Here is a 17608-nt window from a genome sequence, read left to right as displayed (position 1 = left end):
GGTTCTTTCATTACATGTATGAAAGAAATACAAAAAACCCACACTGTTTTGTGAGCCACACTTAACCCCTGAGAAAGCAGCAGGTGCCACTTGGGAGTGGATCCTAGCCAAACGCAGCCCCCAAATACACAGAACTGACCCATTTCCTTGTGTGCTGCTGCCATCAGCTAACATTTATTGGGCATTTATTTCGGTGGCACTATGCTGATTGCTATTTGCTAAAATAAACATTAAAAAAAAAATCCATGCCCGTGCCCTCAGAACCCTGGATATTTTACTGGGAAAAGCGAGACTGGGGGGTCAGAGCACTTTCCGGTGAGCACTGGGCTGGGTGTAGTATGACAGAAATGTGCCAGATGCTGACTGAATCCCTGAGAAGGTAGACCAGTTGCAAAAAGGCTGGCACTTAGACCTGGCGCTCAAGCGGCTTTGCTCCTTCTGAGTCTGCCCCTGCTCCAGGGCAAGAGGAGCCTGTGTCCAGTGGCCAGAGCAGGGTGGGGCGAGGGCCACACATCAAAACAGCTCGAGATATCCTTGGGGCTAGATTCCCCTCCGCCCCGCTGCAGACCATGGGAAAGCCTGGAGTATGGCCACAGGCCCATGCACCCACACAGCCCGCCAGCCCCTCACCATGCTACGGCATCATGTCAGCTCCGGCACCAAGACAGACGTAGAGCTCCTGCCAGGGCCTGGCGGCGGGTGTGCTGAATGCCCCTGCTCTTGATTTTCTGCACACAGCGCTCTCTGGAACCTTAACCCTGTGGGGGCAGGGGAGGGGGTAGCGTCTCCTGCCTGCCCTATGCTGCTCTCCTCCCCGCTCCCTGCCTCGGGGTGCGGGTCAGAAGCACTCAGCTCTTCACGCCCCGTGCCTCCTGTCCTGGGCTCCCCACCAGGCACACGCAGTCTGCTCCACGGACCTGCTCTCAGTAGCCTCCTGGGAATAAAGGACCTTAGAAAAGATTTCCTCTCCTGACAAAGCCTGGAATTCATGATTATTTTGTCATCATAAAAATCCTATTCGGGATGTCAAAAGTTGAAAATCAATGTCCTTTCTTCTTTCTACCCTGTAACAATGCCAGTCATCCACAAAGGGGTATCTCGGAGAGGGGAGTGATTTTATGCTTTTTTGGCACAATTACACCTGAATTTTTCTAATTTTATTTTCCAATTGTTTGCTACTGGTATATACAAATTCAATTGTATTTTTGAATATTGACCTTTTACCCCAAAACTTTGTTAAATACACATATGTATTCTAATAAGCTGCTGTTGTTGTCAACAATTTAGAATTTTCTATGTAAACAATCAGGTTGTCTATGAACAAGGACCATTTCATGTCTTCATTGCTAATTCGTATGCTTCTTCTTTTCCCCACCTTCCTACACTGGTGAGGACCACCAGTACAATGTTGAACGGAGGTGATGACAGCAGGCCTCTCTGAGCTGTTCCCAATCTTGGGGGAAAGCATCCAGTCTTTCAACTTTGGGGATTATGTGACGTGAAGGTCTCTGTAGCTGCGTTCTACCAGACTGAGGAAGTTCCCTCTATCACTAGTTCCTTGAGAGTCTCATTTTTTATCTTAGTTTTTATCAAACGCTTTTTTCTGCAACTATTGAGATAAATACACCCTTTTATCTTTATTCAGTGACTATGGTGGGATATACTGGTTTTCAAACATTAAACCAACTTTGCATTCACAGGATCAAGCTCATCTGGCCATGATGTTTGTAACGTGTTGCTGGATTCCGTGCGTTACCACCTTACTAGAGATTTTACCATCGATCTTCCTAAGAGACAGTGGTCTACAATGTTCTTTTTCTGTGAGTCCTTTGTCAGGCTTTGGCATCACAAGTACACTACCCTCATAAGATGTGTTGAAATTTTCTTTCTTTTTTTGTGTGTTTTCTATTTTTTTATTCTTTTTTTAAAGCTTTCATTTAAATTCCAGTTGGTTAAAATATAGTGTAATATTAGTTTCAGGAGTAGAATTTAGTAATTCATCACTTACATATAACACCCAGTGCTCATCCCAACAAACACCCTCCTTAATGCCCATCACTCATTTAGCCCGACCCCTTACCCACGACCCCTCCAGCAGCCCTCCGTCTGTTCTCTATAGTTAAGAGTCTCTTATGGTTTGCCTCCCTCTTTTTTTTCTTTCCTCCATGTTCATCTGTTTTGTTTTCTAAATTCCATGTATGAGTGAGATCATATGACGTTTATGTTTCTCTGCCTGACTTATTTTGCTTAGCTCCATCCACGTCATTACAAATGGTAAGACTTCATTTTTATGGCTGAATATTATTCCATTGTATATATGCCACATCTTCTTCTTTTTAATTTGTTTTTTTATTATGTTCAACTAGCCAACATATAGTACATCATTAGTTTTTGATGTAGTGTTTGATGATTCATTCATTGTGTATACACCCATTGCTCTTTCTCTATTTTCTAAAAGAATTTTGTAGGATTGGTAATATTTCTTCCTTAGGTGTTTGAAAGAATTCACTAGTGAAATCATCTGGGCCTGGAGTTCTCTTTGTGGGACATTATTCTGAGAAAGTTTAAGGTCTTTGATAGATAACAAAACCTATTCCGATTTTTTCTTTGTTCTTATGTCATTTTTGGTAAGTTATACTTTTTAAGGAATTTGTCCATTTTAATTTGTCATTTATTGACAAATTATCAATAAATTTATTAAATTTATTGGCATAAAGTTGTTTATAATATCTCCTTATTATACTTTTGATGCCTGTAAGATCTATAATGATCTCCCCTCTTTCATTACTGATACTATTATGTTTTCTCTTTTTTCTGAGCCGTTATAGCCAGGGATTTATTAGTTCTATTAATATTTTCAAAGGTCTCGTTGAGTGTTATCATGTTCTCTGTTGTTTTCGTACCTTCCTGTTTCACTTATTTCTGCTCCTACCTCCATGATTTTCCTCCTTACAGTGACTTTGGGTATCACATGCTCATTTTTTCTCTAGTTTCTTAAAGTGGGAAATTAGATCATTGATTTAAATCACTTCCTTTCTAAAATAAACATTTTGGAGTTATAAATTTCCCTCTAAGCACAGCTTCAACTATGCTCCATAAAATCTTATATGTAGTATTTTCATTTTCATTCAGTTTGAGTTATTTCTCTTTCCCACTGTGATTTCTTCATTGACATTTCAGTTTTTTTTGAAGTTCATCATTTAACATAAATATTTGTTATTTTTCTAGAGCTCTTATTCTTATTGATTTCAAATGCAATTCCACTGTGGCCATAAGACAGACTCTGTAATATTTCAATCTCTTGAAATTGACTGAGTGTTGTTTTACGGCTCAGCGTGTGAGTTACTGTGATAAGCATTGCATGTATGCTTGAAAATAACACAGATTCTGCAGTGTTGCATGGAGTTTCCATAAATGTCGATTAAGTCATTTAGATCCTATAACTTAGATTTATAATTTAAATGTACAGATTTATAAATGTATTAATTTATAATCATCATTTATTGTTTGGATCTTATATCTTTACTGACTTTTTGTCTCGTTTTTATAGATTATTGAGAACAATTTTACTATGATACTGCATTTATGTCTCTTCTCTGTTTTGGTGCATGTATTCTGAAACTCTGTTACTAAGTTTATATAAATTTTTAGTTATGTTTTGCTGATGCAGCCCTTCATCATAAAATGTCCTTCTTTACTTTTTGCAATATGCTTTGTCTCAAAGTCTATTTTACCTGGTATTACTGTAGCTACTCTAATTTTTAGTGATTACCTTTGCAGTATGTTTAGTGCACTAAATTTAAATATATATATAAACCTGAAGTTTCTCTCTTAGGGCAACATATAGCTGACCTTGCTTTTTTATCAAGTCCAACAATCTGTGCCTCTTCATTGGTGTTTCAGTCATTTATATTTCTATCGAGTATTAATATGGTTTAATTTAGGTCTACCATTTTACTCTTTGTTTTCTATTTATCTTGTTTGTTTTTGGTTTCTCAGTTTCTCCTTTCTTGCCTTCTTTTAGGTTAATCACAGTTTTTTTGGCATTCTATTTTAATCCCTGTATAGGCTTTTTAGCTATATTCTTTAAAAATTTTTTAGTGGTTGCTCTAGAGATCACAATGTACATCTATAAGTTATTACAGAGATTTTATATTTACTATTGTATTACCTCACATAAAATACAGGGATCTTAAAATACTATAGTTTCCTCCCCCCATGTACTATTGCTTTCATATATATTACCTCTGCATTCATAGTAGAATAGTTTCATAATTTGTATTTTTAAAAATTCTTTTGTCTTCTTTAAAAATTAAGAGAAGAAAAATATCAATATAGTGTTTACCCATGTATTTACCATTTCCAGTGATGTTCACTAAATCTTCTCAATCCAATTACCACCTGTTATTTCTCTTTAATCTGAAGAACTTTCTTTAGCATTTATTAGTGTAAGTATGCTGCACGTGAATTTTCCTAATGCTTGTTTATCCAAAATGTCTTTCATGTTCATTTTAAAAATTGCATTAATATGTTTTATCTAACTCAACATATCTAAAATATCATTTCAACATGCACTCAGTGTAGTAAAATTATTACTGATATAGTTTACCTTTTTTTATTCATGCCAAGTCTGTGAAATTTGGTGTTTATTTTACACTTACATCTCCGTTCAGACAACTCATATTTAAATGCTCAATAGCTTTCACCAGTGACACTGAACTGGACAGCACAGTCCTGGAATGTCTCTTGGCCTTCAATGTTGAAGACTAGCTTCATCGATATAGAATTCTAGGCTGATACTTTTTTAAAAAGATTTATTAATTTATTTTAGAGAGAAAACACGAACAAGTGGAGGGGCAGAGGGAGAGAGAGAGAGAGAATCTCAAGCAGACTTGGCACTGAGTGTGGAGTCCTACACGGGGCTCAATCTCATGACCCTGAGATCGTGACCTGAGCTGAAACCAAGAGTCGGACTCAACCAACTGAGCCACCCAGGGGCCCTGACACTTTTTTTATTGCCTCACTTTAAAAATGTCATTCCATCGTCTTCTGGTTTCTTTGGTCTCTGGTAAGAAATCTGCTGTTAACTGTATGATCCTTCACCTTATGTAACATGCCATTTTTCTCTAACTGCTTTTTAATGTTTTATATTTGTATTTTAGTAACTTAACTACCATATGCCTACGTGTGTGGGTTGATTTTTTTTTTTTTTTTGCACTCAGGGTTCTTTAAGCTTGCTGTATTTGTAACTTGATGTCTTTAATCCAATTTGAGACATTATTAACCATGATTACTTCAAATGTATTTTTGTGTTCCATTATCTTTCTCATCTCTTTTGGGGATTCTAATTACCATATATTAGATAACTCAATATTTCTCCACAGGTTTTGGAGGCTCTGTTTATTTTCTTCAATGCTTTTTTCTACTTCAGAATTGATCATTTCTATTGACCTATTTTCAAGTTCGATGATTCCTCTGCCACCTACATTCTTTTAAGTCAATTCTGTGAATTTTAATTTCTCTTACTGAACACTGAAGGTCCACAATCTCTATGTACAGTCCTTCGCCAGAGTTGCCACCTACACGTTCATCGCGCATCTGTTTTCCTTCAGGTTCTAGCACACACTTTATTAGGTGCTTCAGGGTATTTGTCTGCTCATGGCAATATCTGATTCATTCAAAATTATTATTTGCTGCTGCTTCTTTTTTTCTTGATTAGGAGTCACATTTTCTTGTTTCTTCATGTATCTAGTTTTTGTATTATTATTAAATACAAGTCATTATGAGGAAGACACTGAAGTCTCTGGATTCTTTTATGCTGCTCTGGATTCTTTTATGCTGCTCTGGATTTTTATTTTAGAAAGCAGTTAATTAGGCTGGCTCAAACTCCGTGCTCCACAGCAAACAAGAGCTAACACCTCTGTTTAAGTACATTGGCTTTCAGATGCTGCCTTCCACCAGATTTTCTGGGATCTCCCACACACAAGCATAATTTAGCAGTTAGCCTATTATTTGGGTGGATTTTAAATGCAGATTTGCGGCACTCTCTTTTTCAGGATTTTCCCTCTTTCCAGATGATCTGCCAGCTCCAAATTCTCTCTTCTAACACCTCAGTCCAGAAACACTGCAAGGTTTCTCCTCTGCAAAGCCACAGATCGTGGAGTACCAGAAGGCAAAAAGGTGTGAACTCAAAACTGTTACCAAGTGCTTGAATTTGAAAGGTAGTCTCTCCTCTAGTTCTACCTACTTATCAGTTACACTCCTTTAACCACGCCCACACACACACACAGTTGTTCAGATTTTGTGATTAACTATGGGACAGTTAATCTGACTGAGCTATTCCATCATTACAAATTTCAACTTCCACATTGTGGATTTTGAGTCTAGTCTTACGATAAGCTCAATAGTTCCTATGACCAAACTCTAACCTGAACCAGCATGAGATGTTTCTCTTCCTTTACTTTTCCCAGCAGGAGTTCTTACAGTACCTCGAACAAGTCCTGTGGACCAGACCATGTTAAGACCACCAGTGGAGATTTTTTCTCATACTCTGAAGCCAAGCCGAGTAGAGCAGTACATTGAAAAGTATTGCAGAATTCATCTAAACTTGCCATCTCCCTCCCCAGAAAGGTAACCACAACCATCTCCCATAGACAATACTCTGAAGCTCATGTTGATTGTATCCCCTAAAATTCATTTGGGTTAAAAAAAAAAAACCTGATAAACTGCAAATCTTCAAAAAATCTATTTCTGAAACAAAATGTCCTTCTTGCCCCCTTTCCTTACCTGGTTTAGAACTAATCAACCTTTTTTATTGTACTGTTCTATTAAAAATATTGTAAGCTGGCTTCATTTTACTAGAGCCTAAACCTGAGAAAGAGTCAACCATGTTTACTAGCCCAGCTAATCATGACGGTGTGTCCAAGCTTTATGAATGTTTGTCTTCTTTTTTTTCTCTGTAGGGCAATATAAATTTAAAATGAGAGTAAAATTCCTAATATTTACTGATCTCAGTAGGAGAAGGAAGGGAAGAATGGGGGGGGTAAACGGAGGGAGAAATGAACCACGAGAGACTATGGACTCTGGGAAACAAACTGAGGGTTTCAGAGGGGAGGGAGGTGGGGGATGGGCTAGGCCGGTGATGGGTATTAAGGAGGGTGCATATTGCATGGAGCACTGGGTGTTATATGCAAATAATAAATCATGGAACATTACATCAAAAACTAATGATGTACTGTATGGTGACTAACATAACATATTAAAAAAATTTTTTTAAAAATCATAATATTTAAGTCTGAGATTTAAAAGGAAACTAGCTATCATTGCTATATATCTTGATGAAAATAATATGGTAATAATTTTTAAAAATATAGAAGAAAAAGAAACACTCACAATGAAATACCACTATACCCCACCAGTCTGACAATACAAAGTGTTGGTGAGATGTGGAGTATTTGTTATTTTCATCATTTCTGTGACACCAGGCTACAGAAAATGGGACTCATGGGTTGAGCTGTCCCATTGCTCATACTAACCTAGAGGTGCTAGAAACACGAGGGTAGGAGGTGCGCTGAGAAGCTGGTGGATATGAAAATTGCTACATCATTTAGGAGAATATTTTGACATCCACTGGCAGTGATGAAATTTACAAACATCCCACATCTCCCCAACACTTAGCACTGTCAATCTTGTCAACCTGTAATGTTGAACACAGACCTACTCTTCAATCCAGCATTGTCACTCCTCATTTTTCCCTAAATAATCTCATGCATATGTACAGCAACACCCATGTAAAAGAACATTCTTTGCAGTGTTTTTGTGCAATAGCCAAAACTTGAAAACAGCACATGGTGATCAATGGGAGAGTGGATAAATACACTTTGGTATGTTCATACAAGGGAAAACCATACATAAATAAAAATGAAGCCATATGAAATGAAAAGAAAACTATAATGCCAGGCAACTATGTGGGTGAACTTCACTAACATAATGTTGGGCAAGAGAAGCAAGACACAAAAAAAGAGACCACATGATTTAATTAGTATAAAGTCCCAGATAGACTTTCCATACTATGTGGTTTCAGGATGCACATATAGGTGGCAAAATGGTAAAGAGAAGCAAGGAAATAATTACCACAGATGTCAAAGAAATTGTGGAGAAGAAGGAAGCAATACGGTAAGGGTGGTGGATCCATATATTTTTGCTTGAAATTATTTATTAACCTTCCTTCACACTTAACACACTTTTTCATATGTATATTTCACAATAACATCTTTAAAATATAATAAAATTAAGAAATATTAATGGTCCTGAAGGCCACTAAATATTTAGCACTTTAGTACTTCCAGGGCTTTAAGAAAGTTTTGAAACACACCTACTTGCCACCATCCCCACTCCCACCAGCACCATAGTGCTTTCCTATTGTTCAAGAATTCCAAATGAGTCCCTATTACATATATTTACATGTTAGAATGTTTTATCCAAATGCACGTCATAAATAGTTGATGAGAACCAGTGAAGATTGTTATGGAAAATCTTTAAAACACTAAGGATTTCTCCTCCTCCTCACATTTATTAGATTGGCATTAACACAAATTATCTCAAATAAAGTCTACTGTGTTTTCAGAGCAGGTTCAGAGGGGAAACATTCCCATTCTTCCTCACACGAACCATAGGACCCTCTACTGCAGGTTGAAACAGCACCTCCTTCTGTGGGTAAGACCACTTCCGTGGTCTTTGGTGACTATGTACTCAGGGCATAAAGCAGCTGGCCCAAATCTTAAACCCCCTCAGCCTCGGAGATTTCAAAGATCCATCTCATTATGCTTCATATGCATAATGCATAATGATCATTCAGTGACCTGAATGATCACTTCTGATGAGAAGTCCCCACAAGACTCTGGGCTCCCCCACCCTGTTCTCCCAACCTTGCTCTTGGCCCTAAAGTCATGCCTACCAACAGCAAGTTTCCCACCTCCCTGCACATTCTCCTCCTGCTCCAACCACAACTGGCGGTGCTCTGGGGACACTGCCTTCACGACCCATCTGTCACATGACTCCTTGCCCTCACTGCACTTCTGAACCACCTCCCCCTCTTCTGTAATAAACAAAAAGATTCATTCAAGGACATGGAATCAAACTTTACTATCCTTTCCTATTCTGTGGCTCTCCCTAGTTCATGGCTGACCCTCTCACCTCGCTCCTTCCTGTGGACTCCAATACCACCTTGGACCAGGGCTTCTCCACAGTGGCACTTACCAGCATTTGGGGCCAGATAATTTGTGTGGGGTGCTGTTGCGTACATCGTGGGATGTGTAGCACCATCCTTGGGCTCTGTCCGCTAGATGCCAGGAGCCCCTCCCAGCTGGGACAACCAAACTGTTTCCAGATGTTACAGAGGCCCCCTGACAACACCTCCCATAAATTGTTGCTTTAAATGATCCATCTCCTATCTGAACTTTCAATTCCTTAACCGTCTTAACTCTAACAATCCCATCCTCCACCAACATTAGATACCTCTCAAAGGGTAGACGCTAGACCACACCACGTCCCCACCCTCAGTCTGGGACATTCCACGCTGCGGCCTCATCACTGCTCCCAGTACACTGCTCAGACCCGGCCGAGTCTCTGTGCATCACACCCCTCACCACCCTGGACCCTCAGTCCCTCCTTCTCCAGCTTCGACTCTGAGATTTCACTACAACTGTTACTAATAGCTTTACCTCCCTTGCTCTCCTGTTCAGATTAATTAATGCAAATTTTGCTCACCTGGAAAATCCCTAACTCTGGTCAAGCCCAGCTATCTGCATCTGAGCAGGTGAAAGTTGCTGCAGAAAATCCCTCAATCTGCTAACAAGACTCACATCAAGTGTGTGGCCAGTGGTCTCAAGAGAACACTCACAATGCCAGACAGTGCTGCTCGGCTCCCTATGAAACCCACTCCCACATGTCACTGACAGCCAGTCCCTGCCTCCTCCTCCTCCCTTCCAAACTTCCATGTACCACATCCTCCAAAATTAATGGTCCGTAAACTATCCTACATCCCTCTCACCTCCCAAGCCCTCCAATCTACCTGCATCTGTCCCTATGTCCTCTGTCTCTGCTGTTTCACAAAGAGGATCTAAGACCAACCCCCAATGTGCACCCACTGCTCACACCCCTACAATCAAACTTCCCTCTCCCATGGTGTGGGGTCTCTCTTTTCTACCAGATAATTCCCGTTATCAGATGAATGTTCCCTGATAGCACTCAACTTAGAAACAAACAAAACACAAGCCGTGTCCCCTCTGCACTGCCTGCTTCTTGGTGCTGCCCACGGGCTGCCCACTGGCTGGGCCTCAACCCCACCGACCCTCCAGCCTCTTGGCTCCAGCCCACTGGCCTCCTGGAGGGTCCCAGGACACACCAGGGCCCTGGTCCGTGCTCTTCACACAGATGTCTGGGGGGCACTCTTCCTTACCTCCTTTACTCAAATGTTCTGGTGCCATTTAAAATCGCAGCCCTTCCCCCAACACTCCCTAACTGTATCTAACATAATATACATTTTACTTATTTCATTGATTGTCCTTCTCATTGCACTAGAAGAAATGCTCCCTGAATAGAAGAATTTTTCTGGTTTGTTTACTGCTGTATTCCCAGAGCCCCCTATATGGCAGGTGCTCAATAAATATTTGTTAAGTCGATGAGTAAATGAATAAACAGTGCATATATGCATGACGGAAGGAAGTGTTACCTGTTTATTGCCTGTCTCACGACAGCAGAGAACATGGATTGCATTTTATTCTTTACTTTTGTGCCCACAGTGCCTGGCACACAAAACTAGATGCTTAATAGTTCATCGACTAATCTTTGAGTGATGGCCTTCTTTTCACTTTTCAGGTCTCTACTCAGCTAGAAAAGGACAAGCTTTTGAATATTTGGTATTACTTGCATCCCCCCCAGAGCAAGGAAAGTGCTTGTCATATTGTTCAGTAATTATTTCTTCAATAAACAGGGAGACATGCACCATCACACATAGTGATTTCACCAATTTCACCAAAAATAAAGTACAATATGTTTTTCCTTGGATGTGATTCTAACTCTGGATCAATGTTTTTAAAAGAATTTGTACCCCACATATCCAGGCAGCATTGTGACCAGGCAGAATGAGACCATGTTACAGGTGTCCCTCCTGAGGGGCGGGTCATCCAAAATGACCCTCTTTGTCCCCGAATTTATCCTTAAATTTAAAAAGGCCTCCTTTAATATAAAAGCCATTCTTCCTTTCGAATTACAAATATGCCTTAAAAAATAACTTTAAACTGATTCTTGTTGGTAATGTTAGGGGCAACTAGTTGACCCTGTCCCTAATGTACATCCTTCCCACACGGCAGCCACCTGGCCCCCACCTGCGGTCCCAGGAAGCTGGAATAATCTGACCTCAGACAGCGGAATGTGTACTACCCTGGGACTCACACCTGGCCCTGTCCTGCCAGCACCCGAGCTCTGAGGGGTGGGCTTCTCCTGTGGCTTGTTCTTGAAGCCGAGTCCCTATCAGAAGTCCCAGTTCTAATATCAGGTTCTTACCTTGTTCTCTGTTAGGCATCTGCCCACTACTCTGCTCCTTGATGCTTGGAATCTTCTCATGTCCTTGCAGATCCCCATCCCAGACGACCAGCCCAGCCAGTGACTGTCCTTCTATCCGTGTGGACCTCCCCAGCACGGGTTATCTACCAGCCTCTCCAACTACCACCAACTTTGGTCTTTCCAATTTCAATCAATCCCAGGATATCCGGTCTAGGTACAGCTAATCAGATGATGCAGCCACTCCCACAAAATGTGGTATAAACATCTCAGTAGGAATGAAGAGTGTGGTGGGGACAGAGGGTCTCAGGATCTTGTATAGGGATGTGCGTGTGTGTGCGTGTGATGCACCAGCCAATGCATCCCGGAGACTCAGAGCCTGTGCTACCATGCTCCATTGACAGGCCGCTGTCAAGAAACCCAGGTCTGCCTCAGACAGCTCTCCAGATGGCTCTGGGTCCGAAACCGCAATGGCCCCAGGCACACGTACATACTAAAATATCCCCGGGTACCCACGGGCACTGAGCAGCCACTATTTGTCACTAAAGCCACACTATGCTAGGCTTTCCGGGGAAGGGCCAAAATAAAGAACACAAGTCTGCTCCTGTGATCCTGAAAGAGGAGGCCAAGAGTGAGGCATGAAACCAAGGACTGCCAACAGGGGTACGAGGCAATCTGAACACAGAGCTCATGACTCTGACTAGCACTGGACGCCGTTCCCATGCCCGTCCCTCCCTGGCCAAGTTCAACGAAAGCCCAATCAACAGGCCCCTCACTGCATTCCTTCTGCACAACCCATGTGAATGCAGAGGGTGATTTGGGGAGCATGCCCAAGAACAGGGCCTGTTTGTAAGCAACCATCTCTTTCTCCTGGAGTCCTACTGTCCCAGTCGTCTGCTCCCGTGGTTATAGGTTACCTAGTAATGGTCACTGATCATTTTGCATGAGTTGGTCTAGACCCTTCAATTAGACCACAAACTTCTTAATGATGAGACCCCTCTTCCTCTGGGATCTCCAGAACACTGAGGAACGGGTTCAGCCACATGGTAAGTCCTTAGTCCTAAACCCATGCTGGTTTGAGGGTACCCAGTGCAGGGATGCTGAAGATCTCCAACCCAGCCACCACACAATGCCCGAGGACGGGATCTTGGCATAATTTTGGAGGCAGCATGAGAGGTTTAAATTTCAGATCTTCAAAGACACACTTTAATTTCAACTTCGGTTTGAAGTCAAGTGCCTACTATGTGTCAGGCACTCTGCTAGGGGCCAAAGTACACACCGGTGTATAAAACAAGGCTTGATTCCCCGATATCAAGAATTCATAGTCAAATGGGGAAACATAAATAAGAATGTGATTAGAAATATCATAAATGTTAGTGAAGGAAGTAAACAGTAGAAGACCAATCAGTGTGGAGGAAGTAACTCTCCGACAAGAGTACGTATCAGAAAGCGCCAAGGTCTCCCTGAGAACTATTACTTCACCCTAACGGAGGGTAACAGTAATACTACACAGACGCGCCATGCAGCCATCATTTCAACTAAGGCCAGCGGAAAATAGCAAGAGCCTCTGTACCTCTGTAGAACATAAGACTCCTTCCCGACAAGGGCCTCTCCAGGCTTGTCAATATTTTTTCTACTCCCTATCCTCTGTTCCTCACAAGCATGCAATCTTGAAACCCAGCTGAGAAAATGAGGCCACGCGATTTAAGGTCATATAAACGCACAGGTCAGGCAAGAACCTCTCAATCTGCACTTACGTTTAGCTGCACACTCTCCACTAAGAAATGCAGGAGCCTCGGGCGCCTGGGTCAGCTAAGCAGCCGGCTCCTAGTTTCAGCTCAGGTCACGATCTCAGGGTTCGAGATCCGCGTCAGGGATCGAGTTCCGCGTCAGGCTCTGCACTCGGTGGAGAGTCTGCTTCAGGATTCTCTCTCTCCCTCTGCTCCTCCCCCCACTGACTTGCTCACTCTCCCTGTCTAATAAATAAATAAATCTTTTAAAAAAAAATGCATGAGCCTTCAAATGCCCAGTCTCGCTGTCTGAGATATCTATTACTCATTCAATGCACAGGAACAGACTTAACAAAAGCGACAGCACTTGGTTTCTCATAGGGCCTGGACACACCCCTGGAATGAGAGGGGGAGTATCCTGAATTCCCTATGAATTTGGCTGGGCGTATTCCCAAATCTAGCTCTGAGGCTGGTAAAATGTATAAATGATGTCTCTTCACAATGCACAAAGATTTAAATTTCCCCAGCTCAATTATAATTAGAAAATATCTAAACTTTACCTCAGTGATTTGGTTTCCCTATTAATAATTGGGTCTTCAGAATTAACTTCTTATAAGAAAACCTTTCTTCAGACACCCAGTTCTGGTTTCACAACATGCTACATGGAAGAATTTCTGGCTTCCCGTAAATTCAGACTATATGAAAGAATGAGGGGCAGGCGTGGTTTGGGGGGACACTGACACCATTGCTTTTGTGGCTGTCAGTGACCATCACAACATGCCTCCTTCTTGAGCAAATACAGGCTATTTACGGGAAGATGTTTAAGTGGACTATTGATAAGGCCAAAATTTAATCATCGTGAACTAACCAGAAAAGTAATTTGTACAAACAACTGGATTTCTAATTACAATAAACCACCATTCAAATCAACACCTACTTTCAACATAGCTCCTGGGAAGAAATCCCCTATATCACATGAATAATGGGCTGGATTATGTGGAAGAGACACCTGCTGATTCATGTCCTCCTGGAAGGAAGTATCTAGTGGTCTGCCAAGAGGCTCTGTAGGTGACCCTGTCCTGATGAATACTTTTAACAATTTGAGTAAAATATTAAAAAGTGTGTCCATCAAGTGCATATGTAACAGAACAGAGGAGAAATAATACCTTGGGTCACAAATACTTCACAGGCTAAAACAAAACAAAAAACCAAAAACTAGCTAAAACTAATGATATAAAAAGTTCTAACTTCAAAAGCTCAACTGCAGAATCTAGGGGAAACTAAGGACGGCAATTTGTGTTAAAGAAATGATAATAATCCAGAAGCGGTTTTGAATGACATCGTTTAAATACGGTCCATTGGATGACAGACGATTATATTCCTCACCCACAGAGCTAAGCCTCGTTTGCTTGGCGTCATATCCTGGCAACAGCATACACTGGGCATTTAATAAATCTGGGCTGAGTGAATTAGTGGACAAGGTAGCCCACAGTGGCCCCCACAGAAGGTCTGGTGTGGTCAGGACACGACACTAGTCTGTGCAGACGAGGCAAGGAATGGCCCCATGGGGCTGACACCCACCAGCATCTGCAGGAGTTCCGATCTGAAGCAACCTGACTGAGACGGGCCACTGATACAGTGTCCCAAGCCCCAAGGCAGGCCACCGACATCCTGAGAGGGTGCTGACCAACCTGGATTTTTAGAGCAGCGAGAACACTGCAGGATGCCATCCTGGTGGGTACACATCGCTACACGAGTACTAACCCACAGAACGCACAGCCCCGCCCTATGTGTGCACTACGGACTCCAGGTGATGGGGACATGGTTCTGTCAAACGTGCCACCGCACCACTCTGCTGAGGGATGCTGTGCGGGGGTGCGGGGGGTCGGGGGCACACAGAAACTGTCCCTACATTCTTCTCCACTTTGCTGTGAACCCAAAACTGCTCTAAAGTCTTTTAAAAAGATAAAATTAGTGAAAAAGCTATCAATGTTAATATTGGGGAAAGTAAAAACTAAGCAAAAAACTGAGTAGGCGTGATGACAGACCTCACTGATTCGAAGGACCGCCGTACGGCACTGGCACAGTCCCTGCAGGGGCGAGGGGCTGACTCCCAGGGAGGTGCATTTTAGTGACAGGAAGAAGGAACTTTGTCCAAACATGGAGCTGCCCGACCATGACACACACTGACCTGGACAGCAACCATCTCTCTGTCGCGGGACTCATCACGGAGCAATCCAGCCACCTCCCATCAGGACTGCTGAGAGGAACTCGTCTGTTCCTGCAACGAAGCACGCGGTAAGTAGCTGCTGTGTGCCTGGTGTACAGGGAGGGCAACGGTGCGAGAAAGGGGAGCGTGCGGAGCAGCCCTCGGTGGCTCACTCAGGGCGCTGGCCTGGGTCGGGGCAGGAAGTGGGAGGGGACGGGCCCATGCGCCATGGCGACCAGCGACGTCCTCCCTGCAGGCTCGCAGAGAGTCAGAAGCGAAACATGTTGCAAACACGCTGGTACCGAGTCCCTGAATGTTTCAGAATCTTCCAACAGAAGAGATGCAGGATAAGACCACAGGCCTGACTGCATCATCAGGTAACACCCGATACCCCCTGCCTGCTCTCCACACTGCAGACTTCCGGTGACCCAAGAACAGAGCCGTAAACGGCTTCCTGCTAACATGCCATCTGCAGTCACACCCAGAAGACATCTCTGTGGAAGGCTCGCACTCACAAAGGACGTAACTCGTGGAGCTCATCAGGTCTGCTCTTCTTAAATCATGGGGTAAAACCGAGAGGAGCCCCCCCCAGGCTGGTATGCCCAGATTTCAGAGGACAGGCCCTGGGGCCCTGGCTGCCACCTCAATGCGCACAAATCCAGGTGTCTTTCCACTCCCTGAAAAAATTTTAAGGCAAATCTACTTTCCTTCGGGAGACAGACGTTCAAGGTCATTTGGTCATGTGGTTTCCACGTGAAGACCCCCGAAGGGGGCAAGTGTAGCAGAAGCCAACGCCAGCCGTGCACGCATCCACAGCGACACTGCACAGCAGTTACTCGGCAATCCCCTCCTGCTCTGTAGGAAGTACCTTCCCGGTGCTTCGGGGGTGGGGGAGGGGGAACCACACACTGGTGCTTGCTCGTGGAAAAGCTGTTCGCCACGGAGCCAGTACAATGGGCTCAGTTTCCACGTGAGAACCTCAGAGGAACCGAGTTAACAGACTGGCGGGCTCCGCAGAAAGCTGCTGTCTGGTCAGATGTGAACATTCGGAATTAGGGGGAGTAAGAGCTCCCACAAGCAGATGGGTTGGAAAATGTGAACTCATTCCCTTTGCTTTCTGGGAGGGCTGAGACTCACCTGCATGTAACCAAATGCCTCCCAAACGCACGAGATCTTAGATCCTTTTTAAGCCATTGAGAAGGCCCTGTTTGAGGAATACAGACTTGGTTCAGTGACCACCTCGGCGAACACTGGTCTACCGTCATGGAGACTGAGGTCCAGAGAGAGGCATGGCCAGGTGCAGAGGCAACACGTGATGGCAACAGGTGGCACAGGAGTGAGGCCCCTGACCACAGGCCACAGCTCATTCTTCCATATGCACGCTACCGCTCTGTGAACGAAAATCACCCCAACACATAACCAGCTCACACGCACGCAGACGAGTTCCCGATCCACAGGTATTTCCGTAAGCATGGTTTAATAGAAATGTAACTCAGAAAAGCATTCCGGCTCCCTACAAAGGCTTCAAATGCAACCACTAAAAAGACTTCAGGCTAAATCTGAAAGGGGGGAGGGACAGCCGTATTATGCAACAATTTGTTGTCCTTGCCAAACACTGGTGCTTAGAAGTTAAGAAGAGACAGCAGGCGCACCTGTGTCCATTGGCATCAAGTTAAATCGATCCAAAAAATTAGGCAAACAGCCAATTACCTGTCACCCAAAGATTCACTTAAAGGATTTAAATAGTTTTTACAAGCATGAATTTAAATTTTCCTTACTCCTAAGATAGTCTTCCTCAGATATTTACAGAGACATTAAAATTTTATGATAGTATTCATGAAAAAGTAGGAAATAACCAGGTGCCTAGCAGCAACGTGTCAGTAGCTCTCTGGGGACCCTCAGGTAAGGTGTAAGTATAAATCCTTTCACCATTCATTTGCACCTTTGGTATTTCTGGTTCCAAATCATCGTGATCATACGTCCCTGCCATTTCCCCCAAGCATCCTGTTGGTTCTTACTCTCTGCGACAGATTCCATCCCTCCTTCCACAGCAGACGCCCCCGATTTCTACTCTGCCAGTCACAGCTCTGTGCCCCCAGGAGAGAAC

At 43.1% G+C, this 17608-nt stretch overlaps 1 long non-coding RNA gene across 1 annotated transcript in view; it reads right to left on the bottom strand.

Annotated features, from left to right (window-relative positions):
- The window catches only part of LOC123789514 (uncharacterized), a 133336-nt gene extending 117763 nt beyond the window's left edge, over nt 1-15573 (bottom strand). Inside the window, exon 1 of the long non-coding RNA XR_006778831.2 lies at nt 15484-15573. This is a non-coding gene — a long non-coding RNA (uncharacterized LOC123789514). The remainder of the gene's footprint in view (nt 1-15483) is intronic.
- Between the last annotated feature and the right edge of the window lie 2035 nt (nt 15574-17608).

Source organism: Ursus americanus, chromosome 3 (genome assembly GCF_024610735.1).
Source record: "Ursus americanus isolate L20-20 chromosome 3, mUrsAme1.1.p, whole genome shotgun sequence".
Lineage (NCBI taxonomy): Eukaryota > Metazoa > Chordata > Mammalia > Carnivora > Ursidae > Ursus > Ursus americanus.
The sequence above is the reverse complement of the archived record's forward strand: the minus strand, read 5'-3'. Positions and strand labels throughout refer to the sequence as shown.